Here is a 1874-nt window from a genome sequence, read left to right as displayed (position 1 = left end):
AAAAAAAAAAAAAAATTTAGCTGGGTTTAGTGGTGGGCATCTGTAGTCCCAGCTACTTAGGAGGCGGAAGCAGGAGGACTGCTTGAGCCCAGGAGGTCAGGCTGCAGTGAGCTATGATCGCACCAATGCACTCCAGCCTCGGCAACAGAGTGGGATCTTGTGTCTATAAAATTAAAACAAAAAATAAATGCACACAAGCCCTTATTCATCTGTAAACATGGGTAATAATTTCAAGTGTCCTCATATAGTAAATTCTCTGAACAAGGATTGGTATGTGGTTTTTAATTTCAGAAAAACTGAAAGCCATATTAAATTTAGCCCAAATAACTTTATCAGATTTAGCCCAAATCAAGGTAAGATGAAGGCCATTTTTTTTTTTTTTTTTTTTTTTTAGTCTTGCTCTGTTACCCAGGCTGAAGTGCAGTGGTGTGAGCTCAGCTCACTGCAGGCTCGACCTCCTGAGCTCAAGTGATCCTCCCACTTCAGCTTCCCAAGTAACTGGGGCCACAGGTGCACACCACCACAACCAGCTAATTTTTTTATATTTTATGTGGAGATGAGGTCTTGCCATGTTACCCATACTCATCTCGAACTCTGTGCTCAAGCGATCTTCCCACCTTGGCCTCCCAAAGTGCTGGGATTACAGGTCTGAGCCACCACGCCCAGCCCAAATACACATCTTTTTTTTTTTTTGAGGCGGAGTCTGGCTCTGTCTCCATGGAGTACAGTGACACAATCTCAGCTCACTGCAACCTCCGCCTCCTGGGTTCAAGTGATTCTCCTGCCTCAGCCTCCTGAGTAGCTGGTATTACAGGTGCCTGCCACCATGCCGGTCTAATTTCTGTATTTTTAGTAGAGATGGGTTTTTGCCATGTTGGCCAGGTTGATCTTGAACTCCTGACCTCAAAGTGATCCACCCACCTTGGCCTCCCAAAGTGCTGGGATTACAGGCATGAGCCACCGTGCCTGGCCACCAAATACACATTCTTTTGTTTTTACAGGCGGAGTTTCGCTCTTGTTGACCAGGTTGGAGTGCAATGGCGCAATCTTGGCTCATCGCAACCTCTGCCTGCCGGGTTCAGGCGATTCTCCAGCCTCAGCCTCCAGAGTAGCTGGGATTACAGGGATACACCACCACACCCAGCTAATTTTGTATTTTTAGTAGAGACGGGGTTTCTCCATGTTGGTCAGGCTGGTCTCAAACTCCCGACTTCATGTGATCTGCCCACCTTAGTCTCCCAAAGTGCTGGGATTACAGATGTGAGCCACTGTGCCCGGCCAAATGCCCATTCTTAATGTGGTCTAATCAGAGCACAGTTATTGCTTCCTTAGAAATAAGATAACCCTCATCGAGGAGGGTAATGGGCTCAATGCACCCTGGCTCTTCTGGGCAGAATGCACTGGAGCTCGCTCTTTATTTCTGCACAAGGTACTTCAGGAGGAAGTGGGTGGGTTGGAGCCTGTTCAGAGGGCAAGGCAAGGCAGGGCTGGGCTGGGGAGGGCAGGGTAGGGCAGGGCCCATAGCTGTGAGGTGCAGCTAGAGAACCTGAAAGCCTTCTTAGCCTAAGAAAGAGAAGACGTGCACTAGGGAAACAGCATCTTTATATACTTAAAGGACTGTCCTAGGAAGCGGGCCCCGGTGTGTAGAAATTGCAGGGAGGCCAAGCTTAGACACCATTTGAGTTTTCTGAGACAGAATCTGTTACTTTTTGGGGGGCTGTGTTTCCCCTTATGGTAAGGATTTGCATAAAGCCCACGAGTTGTGGAATTCTTTCTCATGTCCCTCTTGTCTTCAGATTCTGCAGTTCCATCTGAATAAACAGGATTTTAGTCTCCATCCTCTTTTCTTTTCTTTCTTTTTTTTTTTTTTTTTT

The sequence above is a fragment of the Mandrillus leucophaeus genome, unplaced genomic scaffold (genome assembly GCF_000951045.1).
Source record: "Mandrillus leucophaeus isolate KB7577 unplaced genomic scaffold, Mleu.le_1.0 Scaffold290, whole genome shotgun sequence".
In the NCBI taxonomy this organism is placed as follows: domain Eukaryota; kingdom Metazoa; phylum Chordata; class Mammalia; order Primates; family Cercopithecidae; genus Mandrillus; species Mandrillus leucophaeus.
The sequence above is the reverse complement of the archived record's forward strand: the minus strand, read 5'-3'. Positions refer to the sequence as shown.